Consider the following 11,732-nt stretch of genomic DNA (forward strand, 5'->3'; position numbering starts at 1 on the left):
GCCTCATGCAGCACCCTGATTCACCTGCCTCCTTCTCCCTTGCACAACCACTCCCTTCATCATTAAGTCCTTGGGACAATAAGGTTCTGATCAGCTTAAATAATTTTGGGAACAAAGCCTTGAGTCTGGTGATCCCAGAGACATTTTCAGTCAAACTAGAGATAACATCTAGGTCTCAATTGTGTTTCAGCTCCAGGCTCAGAAAAGCAGCAAAATCAGATGAAGCAACACCACGGCTGATGTCAGGACCAGATGCATTGATCAAGTACCTCCTACCCTAGTGCCCACTGATCAGTAGAGATCATGACCCTAACTCCCTTAGTTACCATGATTAATGATTTTTCTCCCACACAATCCACCTCCTGGAAGCCATTTGGGAGCCAGGTTTTTAGCATTAGCTCGATTATGACTCTGAGTGTTGACCAATTCCTAAAAATAAACCCTTACGTTCTTTGCCGCAAACTCCTGTTTTTATTGGGCTTTGATGCACACAGTCCATAACACTGGAGTATATTAGCTTTCCCTTTTGCACTCACAGCATATCTATTTGTGAGGCAGGCCTTCTAAACGGCTGCTTCTAATCAGTGCCCACTGGTAGAGGGGCTCCCTTACCCCTCTGCTCTCCCGTTTAAGCCTCAACTCCCCCTCGCCGCAAGTATGCATAAAATTGTCAATTGTGCTGTTATTGGTAGAAGTGGGGTGTCCACTGGTGGAAGTGGGGGATCCATTTCTCCACTGGGTGCTGGGGGGTGATGTTCTTATGCTATCTTGAGAAAAAGAATTGTCTAAGACTTGCACAGGAGAATGAGTGATTTTTATTTGTGTGGAAAAACATCCCTGCATTTCTAAGGTCCCATTTCCCTTAAACCAGTCCTAGAAGATGTGCAGCTGGGGATTTCACAGAACTAGAAGCAAAGCCAGAGTCCAGAGTTTCAGTTCCACGGTGGAGTTAAGTCCAGCACAGCATCAGGCTAGTTCCAGTCCATTACTTCATTGTGTGGGGTCCACATGGCCATGTGCCATGTGGGTGAATGCAGGGGAGTGTTCCCCCTGCAAAAAGAGAGCCAGGAGTCCCAAGAGAGCAAGAAAGGAAACTCCTTTGTTCAGGAGCTTAAATATCAAATCTTCTGGTGCTTGCAGTGGCCACCCCTTTTCTGGCCAATGATCTGTTTCCAGGTGTGACTGACAGACAAGTATCTTCACTATGTTATCCAGATCTTACTGGGCATACATATTATTTGGCCTTCTCTTTGCTCCTTTCTAGTTATTAATAATTGGGTTCATTACAATGGTATTGAGGCTGAAAGAGTAGAGGGATTGCAAATAAACCAGGGGCAACTAGTCTCAAATACTCTGCAAGAGTCCCCCCCCCCCACCCCCCTCCCACCCCCCCCACCCCCCGTGAGGTGGGAGGCAGAACTGACAGAATAAAAACACTGTTCCTAGACCACACATCAGGAGATAAATGTGTTCTACAGCATTAAAGTTTCCCTTGTGGTGCTAATTCCTAAATGTGCCATGTGTTTTGTGATGCAAATGAGAGCACATCCTTTTACATTTCCTCTGGGTTCTGGACCCACAGAATTGCTGTAGCATAAATGGGCTGATAACAAAATTCTTTCTATTGCTTGGTAAAGCCTTTGACTTTTCTTCATTTGATATGTGTGAGCAGGAATGCGCACACACACACACACACACACACACACCAAGAACAGATGATTTTGTCTCAGCCATTTGGTGATAAATGTCTGAAAAAATGGAAAATGTACTTATTGATTCAAGTGCAATCATTGGTTTGGTGGTTTTCTATATCCTTTCTACTTACAGAAATCATCTGGAAGAAAGCAAACTCTTCTTAAATGTTTTATGCCTCATTCTACAAATCAATAGTCCAAAAAGGTTAGCCTTTTTCAAGCTTTGGGCAGAAAAAAAAATTTTTTTTAATAAAAAAATGACAGGAATAATGAGGAAAAAAATATTTTTTAAAATTTTATTTAACTTTTCTGGTTGTTTTTGGTTTTCCCATCTCTGTTTCTCACCTCTAGCACTGGGGTTGTTGGCAAAGCTTAAAAGAAGACACATAAATTGACGAAAAGTCATTTATTCATTCATTTCATTCAATAAATATTAAGAATTTACTAATTTTGCTAAACAAAGCGTAGTCACTGCTCCTTGGCTCTCGCCTCTGTAATGTGCAGACAGTAACTGAGTAAACCAAATAGCACTACACACTGTGACAACTGTTACGACGGAAAAGCACTGGGTGAAGGTTGGAAGAAAAGCGTGACCTCTCTGAGGAAGCACCTAATCTAAAAATGAGTCAAAGCAGCAGGATTGAGGGGTGGAGGAAGAAGCAATCTATACACAAAGAAGCACCTGCAGGATTCAGTGGGACAATATATACGAGACAATTGTTCTATTATCTGTCACACTATAAAGTGCTAAATGCATATATGTTTTTATCTTTCAGGTAAGTGTTATTAGGCTTTTGTGTTCAAGTATTAGCATTTCTATAGCTGTCAGAATTTAATTTTCACACTTTAGATTGAATGATACAAGTTACCTGTAGAAGTATCTGCTATGACATTTACTAATACACGGAAATTATTGATCATCAAATTTGTAAATCATATTTTCAGATTGTGATAATTGGTAATTTACAAGAACCTCTAAAAACTTAACATTACTTTGCTCACAAAAGTAAACTCATAATGGTTAAAAATATAATCTCCTTCTCAATAAATACCCATAAGCAAGGGATTTATTCATTCAGCTCTTGCTAAATGCAATTCAGAAAAATCTCAACTGTTTGATAAATATTTAAAGTAGTGTTTAGTTTTAACTTGTAATAAATGCAAACTATACGGGTTTTTAAAAGAAAATCAAATAATATTCTAAAATAATATTGACTCTTGCTTTTTCTTAGTCCCATTTTTTCAAACATTTATTCTCTACCTATAAATACACACCTGTATACATTATGATTAAACCTACTTTTATTTCTTCAGAGTAAATCTTTTGATGAATATGTGGATCCTTAATCTCTGGTGTATTATGTACTAAAAAATAATAGATTTGGCAACAAAAATGGATACTTCCATGCTATTAAAAACCAACTCTATAATTCACAATCGGACATAGGCTCTTCTCCCAGCACAATGACACATGTACTTTCAATAGTTCTAAATAAAGTTTCCGTTTTATAATTTCCAGAGTCATATTTTTCTCCACTAAAAAAAAAAAAAAGGAGTTGGAAGCAGGCGGTCGCTGAGGCAGGAGGCGGCTGAGCCCGCGGCCTGACAGGGACTTAACCCGCAGAGATCGCCCCGCGCGAGGCCCTACACCCACCCACTCACCCACCTACCCACTCCCTGCGCCGCCTCCTCCCACCCTGAGCAGAGCCCCCGAGGATGATAAACACCCAGGACAGTAATATTTTGCCTTTGAGTAACTGTCCCCAGCTCCAGTGCTGCAGGCACATTGTTCCAGGGCCTCTGTGGGGCTCCTGACGCCCCTCACCCACTGTCGAAGATCCCCGGTGGGCGAGGGGGCGCAGGGATCCTTCTCTCTCAGCTCTAATGTGTAAGGGCGGCCCTGGCGGGTTTGGCTCAGCGGTTAGAGGGTCGGCCTGCGGTCCCGAGAGACCCCGGTTCAGTTCTGTGAGGGGCATGTACCTCGGTTGCAGTTTGTCCCCGGCCCTGGTTGGTTGTGTGGGTGGCAGCCACTCGATGTGTCCCTTTCACATCGATGTTTCTCTCTCTCTCTCTCTTCCTCTCTCTCCCTCCCGCTCTATCTGAACAAAAAATGGAAAAATATCCTCGGGTGAGGATAAAAAAATAAATAAATAAATAAATATTAACATGTAAGGACTAGAAGCTCACTGTGAGCCAGGACCTCCCGGTGACCGGTGGAAAACCTCACATCGTCCACTTCCAGTATGAGGTCACCGAGCTGAAGGGATGCAGTCCTGTCCAGCCAGAGCCTGTTTGTAGAAATCCCAGATGGATGGATTATTAGCTGATGGGAGCAAAGAAGGATTATTAGCACTACTAGAGTTTGCTGAAGAGAAGATGAAAGTGAACTATGTCTTCATCTGCTTCAGGAAGGGCGGGGAAGACAGAGCTCCACTCCCGAAGACCTTCAGCTTCTTGGCTTTGAGATTGCACGTCCAGGCCATCCCTGTGTACCCTCTCGGCCAGATGTGATGTTCATGGTTTACCCCCTGGACCAGAACTTGTCCGATGAGAACTAATGGTCAGAGGATGCTTTGCCCAAGAGCCACAGTGGGGAAAGAGGGGAAGTTAGGCAGCCCCGGGACAGAGGAGGGGTCTCCTTGCTGTCTAGAGAAGGACGCTGAGGGGCTCAGGGTGAGGGTTGCCTATTGTGTTCTTGGAGGTGACTCGTTGAAATTGTTTTCCATAAAGAACAGTATAAACATATTATTCACATGTAATCACCAATAGTAATGAAGATGTTTATGAACTGGCATTAGATGCTTTTTAAACTGCGCTGTGTGATGTGCTCTATCTAGCCTAGGGGGAGGACATTGCCTAGACCGGGAGGGACTATCTGGGTCTGGGTCAAGGCCTGGAGGGCTGGTGGGTAGTACCATCAGTCTCAGGCTCCCCAGCTGTTGGACTTTCTTTATTGGTTTTAAAGACTTGTGTGTTTTCTTTCCTTGCTTCCTGTCACCCCAGGGGCTCCTGAATATAGGCTTTTCAGCCCCTGTGCATCAGTGTCCTTGAGTTGTTTTTTGATACTCCACCTGGGCTTCTCTGCATTTGTGTCTGGCCGGGAGAAAGTAGGTCTGACCCCTCCTTCTTTACAACTTAGTGTTACTCTGGCATTTGTGTTATCAGTGCATTTTAAACAGGGGCACTGAAGTTCACTCCCACCACCAGGGCATTTTGGGGCGGTGCCTGGGCCTTAAAAAAGACTAGCCAAACTCCAATTCTCAGATCATGGACAGGAGGTCTTGCTACTGGCTACAGGCCCGGGGCCCAGCATGTCTCCTTCCTGGATCACAAAGAGCAGAGAGGAAGAGGAATAGCAACTCAGGGCCCGGGGGATTGAAGGGGAGAATCTGTTCTTAAGGACTGGATGCCTTTGCCTGGCTGAGTACAGTGCTAACTGCATACCCCTTCAACCCACCCTTCTAACAGGTTCTGAATAGTGCCTGAGACCCTGCTCCATAGGGCCTAGGGGTGGGACTGGAGTTGTAGAGGTGGACTGCCCTTTTCTTTGTCAAGGAACAGCTTGTTCTAAAGGGAAAGGAAGAGATCTAGTCTGGGTGAGGGGGTGGGGGTGTCAGGGAGGCAAGTGTGTTGTGTTACTGTGTCAATAAACTGATTTAAGGTGGGAAAAAAAAAAAAAAAAAAAGATTTATCTTGGTCAGCGTGGCTTGGTTGGGCACCGACCCATGCACCAAGAGGTTGCCAGTTTGATTTCCAGTCAGAGCATATGCCTGGGTTGTGGGCTTGATCCCCCATAGGAGGCATGCAGGAGGAGGCCCAAGGATGTTACACTTTCATATCAATGTTTCTTTCTCTCTCCTCCCTTCCTCTCTCTCTCAAAATCAATAAATTATTCTTAAATAAATAAATAATGATTTACAAGTTTCTATACTTAGATTGTTTTTTATTAGTTCTCAAAATAATATCTAAATAACTTGACAGTGTGATTTGATTAAATTCAATAATCTTTTGATGGGGGTGGTTTGATTATTTGAAAAATCAAATTACTAATAATCATGTAACTTATTCAACTGTTACACTTATTTGAAAAAAATTGTTTCTTATAAAAAGAATACGTAATTATACAGGGGAAAAAAAGGCAAATTAAAAGAAAGAAGAAAAATATCATCTATTTTTCCAACCCTAAAGAAAACAAACCACTGTTAACCTATTGAGGTCTTTACCCCAGTCCCTTTGCTCAATACATATGCCATAAAGGTAAATGCAAATATACAAAATAATATACACTGTTTTTAAACCTTTATCCCTGATTATTACCGTAATCAATATGACTACTTATAGAGAATTTTAAAAATGTAACAATTACTAGAACAAAAACATAATCTAGGGAAAAATAATCAGAGATCGCCATATTCATATTTTAGCACTTCAACTAAAACCAACCATTACTTACAGTTCACTCAAAGGGTGTCTTCTGCAGAATGGTTCTCAGCAGCGTGATTACCTTTTCTAAAGTGCTGAATATTTATTCGCTTCTAAGTTGGAGCACCTGCACTCATCATGCCTTTGCCATATGAGGCAATTATGATGTTTGACATCCCCTTGCTATAGATATAAAAGACCCAGCCTGTTCTTGCCAAGAGCTTCGGATATGGGGAGGATTACACTAGAAAACAATTATAATAAGGAATCATGAGTGCCAGCATTTGAGATAAGCTCAGGATGCAATGAAACTGGTAGATGGAACATAAACATATCCTGCTCAGAGAGAAAAGTCGTGGAGAACAAGCTTCCTGGAGGACATGCAGTAGGACCTCGCTCTGAGGGATGGCTGCAGCTAGAGACAGGGAAGAGGAGAACCAGCAGGGAACACACACTGTCCAGGACCAAAGGTAATCCCTCCTGGCTGGAGGAGAGAAAGGTCAGGACAAGAGATGAGGTGGGAGAAGTTGGCACAGGCTCTGAATTCCACAACAAGGCATCTGAATTTTATGCAAAAGGCAATAATGAAGCAATGAAGCGACAGTGACCCGTCAGGTGTGCCTTTAAGAAAAAGCACAACTGGCTGCAGGAGGGAAGGGATGGGAGACATGGCAAGGCTGATGCTGAAGAGGATTTAGTAAGCTATGGCAGTTTTGCAGATTAGACATGGAGAAGACCTGAGTGGAGGCAGTGGAAATGAGGCTTAGAATGTTCTTTACCCTCCACATGCCACTTAGGGATTAACCTTAAATGCCTACCAAATTATTAAGGCAATAATATTTTAAGACTTGCCTTGATAATCTCCTGTAAGTCTTATGAGGTTAAACAAGGAAAATGGGATATTTTGGATCCTACTGCAAAGGGATATTCATATAAGACCTGAGTAAGAATTTGACACTCTACTCCAAGTCAGAAGACAGGCACCTATGCTATATCACTATGAGAGCAGATGGCACAGGTTGACCAACTCAAAGATGCTTCTAGGGCAATGTGAGCACTACAGAAGAACTGGAAAAATACTACTTTGTGTCATGGTGATTTATCAGAGCTACAGATTGAAAGAAAAATAAATCTCTTCTGAACAGCATTGTTAATAAACCATAGTCATTCATAGTAAGTCAGTGAGACAGTCTGTCCATCTAAATCCACATTTGTTGGATAAACAGAAATGTTAGGTAGAGGATGAGAACTTTATAGGTGCCAGAGGGCATTGAGGTTCATTAGTAATTGTTTACTTTTTCCATTTGGGTTGCTAACATGGTTTATTTGTAGAGTTCCCTTAATCAAGATGACAAAAAGCTATCCAAATTTTTTAGCACAGCACTTACAACAGTCCATAATTTGGCTCCTGAATACTTTTGTGTCTTTAACAATTGGAACTTTATGAAACTGGTCTGAATAACCTCGTGAGGAGACCATGAGTTTGATACCACTGTAAGAATTTTTTTTTTTACAAAGGCTGAAAAACCATTGGAGGAAAGGTTTTACAGCTTTCTAGTCAAAAATATCAGAGATGCCATCAATGGAGAATATAATGGAAGGGGATACTGTCATTGTGTGATGGCAAGTGATGCTGTTACCATGTGGAGGATTTTGAGAAATCTTTTAAAATATGAGATCTGAGCTTCATAATCTTTCAAGTTTTCAGTATCCTTTCTAGCACTGCTTACTGAGCATGCTCAGGATTAAGCCACATGTCCCATGGGAGTGTGTTACACTGGAAAGAATATGTCACTAAAGCCATTTGATAGTGACTCCATAGCAAGAAAAATATCTGTGACTTGGGCCTTTGGGGAAGGCATCCTTCACAAGTAGGTGCATCTAAATCCTCTCAGTCCACACAACTGCTCCCAGAACATTAAGTCCTAAAACACACTTCAAGACTAACATTTGAGGAATATGGAATTACCTTTGGACTGAGAAGCAAGACAAAGTGGGAACATTTATAACCAGAGTGATTTGAGCAGGTCCAGTCCCAGGTATTGAATTGTCCTCACCATCTCTAAAGGAGACTGAGGCTTTCTGTATCTCAAATGAGATGTTCTTTCTTTTTTTTTTTTTTTTTTGGTACGTGCCCCTAGCAGGAACCGAACCCGGGACTCTCTGGTCCACAGGCCGATGCTCCAACCGCTGAACCAAACCACCAGGGTGATATTCTTTTTTTCCTAAGGAACTATAATTTCTATGTATCTCAAAAAGGATTAGAGAAACCAAGGATGGAAGATGGAAATTTTTAAAACAGTGATTGGTGAAAATAGGATCAGGAAATTTGACTAATGGATGAGCACAGAGAAGTTGCTAGAGGAGAGAAGCGTGAATGTTAAAATGGTACCAAATGGAAAATTTGAAAGTTTATACTGTAGGAGATAGCTAAAAACAATTTTATTCTGAATGAGAATGTGATTGCTAAAAATCACTCTTTAAGCAATCCAAAATTTAAATTTCCTGTTCTACATTCAGACTTTAAAGGGGAAAATTGATGCAGATTTTAGGACCCCTCTCCTCTTCACAGGGTTGGCTTCTCATCTGCCAGGTTTTGCCTTAAAGAGTACATCCTTACGTAAGGCTCTCCTGACTCTCAGCCATATGGGCTTATATCGCTCATTAGAATGCAACAAATGGTCAGGACACTACAGCCCCAAACACTGCTCAGGGAAATGTGCATCCATAACAGACACTGTCAGAGCCCCCAGTGCCCTGCCCTCCTCTTGTTGGCTGTCTCTTCTGATTCTCCTCCCTGGCAGCCTCATTTCAGCGTCTTCAACTCTGCCAGATGGCTGGACTTTGGCTGCAGGGCATGATCTAGCATGCAGGGCATGATCTAGCATGCAGGGCAGGCTGGAGATGTGGGAGTTGATGCCTTCACAAGCAGGCCTCAAGAATGGTCCAATGGGAAATGTTGAATAAGTACCCCGATTTTCATCTTTCTGGTGGGTAACACCGAGGCATGTTATACAAAGTCTCTGTGGAGTCCCCAAGGGCCTGAGCCCCAGCTGCCCACAGCAGTAATTTTGCTCGTTAGCACATCCTTGATTGATTTTCCTCCCTTCCCTGTCTCACTTCCCCACTCACTTTCCAGTGGCTCCTGAAATCACCCCCCAAATAAACTACTTGCACTCACATCCTTATCTCAGAGTCTACTTCTGCGGAGATCCAGATTAAAACAGCATTCTTCCATATAAGAAAATGAACCAAATAGAAAAGAAACTAGCTTAAGATGAATTCGAACTAGCAATGACTGATAATTAAGAAGCAAGAATAGCAGCAATTAAAAACTATATATACACCACTAGGGATGCACTGATCAGTGTTTCCCCCAAGCCCTGTGGGGATTCACTCCAGCGGCCTGTGTCACATTTCACAGTGCTGTGAAACATTTAATGGAAGCCCAGTTTCTCTGGGATCCTGAATTACCATTTTCAATAAACTCAAAATTGTGCTACTTAAAATGTACCATTGCCAAATTTTAGTACTATGAATTCCTCTGTCGAAACTGACCAGTGTGTAGCACTTGCTTATACATAAAAAATGAAATGATATTGCCATCTCTCTCGGCCTGCTGGGGGTTGTCACAACGCAATGAACTGCAAGCAGACACTGCTTGGAGTGAGGGGAAGCATCGCAAGGAAGCAAATGCTCCAGATCTCTGGATGCAGCCCAATTTATTTGCAAAGTGGTTCTCCAGGTTACATGTTGTTTTAGGTCATTATTTCCTTGAGATGGCATCTCTGCTGACCACACAGCCAAGCCCTGTCTCTCACTTTTTGTAGCAAAGAAACATCAAAAGAAATATAAAATAACAAATCCATTCATGCCTGGGCATTCTCATCCAATGGTCCTCTCAGGGTGGTTTTCCTGCCCTTTGACATGCAAATCTAATCTATTCACATGTAAACAATCAATCAGTTCAACAGGGCAGCTTCCCTTGCCCTCCAGGCAAACCTTATCTGTCCATACAGACTTTGATCCGTGGCTGGCCAGGTTTTGAGAATGTATATCACAGGTTATATTTTGTTCGTCCACCAAACCTATCCCTATATCTCCCCCTTTTTGTTTTCTTGTAATTGAGGAATCGTCATGGCTGTCGTGGTCAGGAGTGTCATCACTCTATTTTCAGTCTTCTGCATAGAGGACACCATTCGCCAGAGTCCTCGGAGTACTATGTGGTCAACACAAATAAGAAAACAACCAATAGCAGTAAAAATCCAGATTCTAAGATTGAAACCCTCAAACTAATGCTTTGGATTGAGCCATTGGACGTTATCTGAGATTGCCTTTAAGACATTTTGTTGAGCAAGTAGTTGTATATCTGCTAACTGTGTTTCCAGAGCCCTTTTTAGTTTAGTTACTTCCCCTCCAAGGTTGCCAGCAAAAGCTCCTTGTAAGTGTTGCTTGATTACTGTCTAATTGTGGGAGGTGGCATTCCAAGGCAATGTAGTTACACACACACTATGATTAAATTTCTAATGCAAATTAAAACAACAATGAGGTATCACCTCACACCTGTCAGAATGGCCACCATCAACAAATCATCAAACAACAAGTGTTGGCGAGGGTGTGGAGAAAAGGGGACTCTAATACACTGCTGGTGGGAATGCAGACTGGTGCAGCCTCTATGGAAAACAATATGGTGCTACCTCAAAAAATTAAAAACTGAATTTCCATTTGACCCAGTGGTCCCACTGCTGGGAATATACCCTAAGAAGCCTGAAACACCAATCAGGAAGAATATATGTACCCCCATGTTCATAGCAGCACTATTTACAATAGCTAAGATCTGGAAACAGCCCAAGTGTCCACCAGTAGACGAATGGATAAAAAAGCAGTGGTACATATACACAATGGAGTACTATGCAGCGGTAAGAAAGAAAGATCTCTTATCCTTTGAGACGACATGGAGGGACCTGGAAAGTATTATCCTAAGTGAAAGAAGCCAAGCAGAAAAAGACAAATACCACATGATCTCACTTATATATGGAATATAATGAACATAACAGTCTGAGGAATACAGTAGACCCAGACACATGGAAGTAGGGCACAGACTGACATCCCTCAGAAGAGGGGATGGGGGATGGGGAGTAGGGGGTGGGAAGAGATAAACCACAGAACTTATATGCATGTATGCATGACCAATGGACATGGACAACTTAGCCGGGGACGGGGCGGAGGTGGGGTGGGGTGGGGGGTGCCAATGGGGTAAAAAGGTAAAATATCTGTAACAAAAAAATAAATAAAAAATTCATAAAAAAAAAAATTTCTAATTACCGTGTAATGTACAGCAGGTGGCTAAGGCCTCTTCATGTTCTCCTAGCCATAATATAGCTGCCTCTAAGGCATCTAATTGGGTCAGAATTTCTTAAGTTTTATCTGGGAAGTCATATCTTTAGTAACATTGGTCATAATTCCAGTCATTGTATGTGTCGTTTGGACTGATTCTGTCAAGGCCGTGACTGAAACAGCAGCAGCAGCAGCAGCAGCAGCAGCAGCACTGACTATAGCTGAAATGATGAATGTTACCAGCCACCCAATAGACCTCTTTTTATGGGGGTGTCCAAA

General features: G+C 42.3%; 1 pseudogene; it reads left to right on the forward strand.

The window, feature by feature from the left end:
• Positions 1 to 3,365: 3,365 nt before the first annotated feature.
• On the forward strand, positions 3,366 to 4,458 carry LOC118618523 (annotated as a pseudogene).
• Positions 4,459 to 11,732: the final 7,274 nt, after the last annotated feature.

Source organism: Molossus molossus, unplaced genomic scaffold, assembly GCF_014108415.1.
Source record: "Molossus molossus isolate mMolMol1 unplaced genomic scaffold, mMolMol1.p scaffold_m16_p_6, whole genome shotgun sequence".
NCBI classification, from domain to species: Eukaryota; Metazoa; Chordata; class Mammalia; order Chiroptera; family Molossidae; genus Molossus; species Molossus molossus.